The following is a 237-nucleotide window of genomic DNA, read 5'->3' as shown; positions in this document are numbered from 1 at the left end:
GGGGAAGAAGGACCAGATAGTTTTTGAAAAGACATTAGTTAAGCGAAGTCCATGAAGCTAGCTAAAGGCTAGTTTTCATGATTTTTTAGTTAAAAACAGTTTCTAGCTGTTAGATTACAATACAGTATTTAAATCTGTCTTGATATGATCATGTAATGTGGACAAAATTCAACAAAAACTCTAGAAGAAATATTGTTTTAGAAGAGTGAAGTCCATGAAGCTAGCTAAAAACAGCTA

The sequence above is a fragment of the Etheostoma spectabile genome, chromosome 10 (genome assembly GCF_008692095.1).
Source record: "Etheostoma spectabile isolate EspeVRDwgs_2016 chromosome 10, UIUC_Espe_1.0, whole genome shotgun sequence".
NCBI lineage: Eukaryota > Metazoa > Chordata > Actinopteri > Perciformes > Percidae > Etheostoma > Etheostoma spectabile.
Note: the sequence above shows the minus strand (reverse complement) of the source record.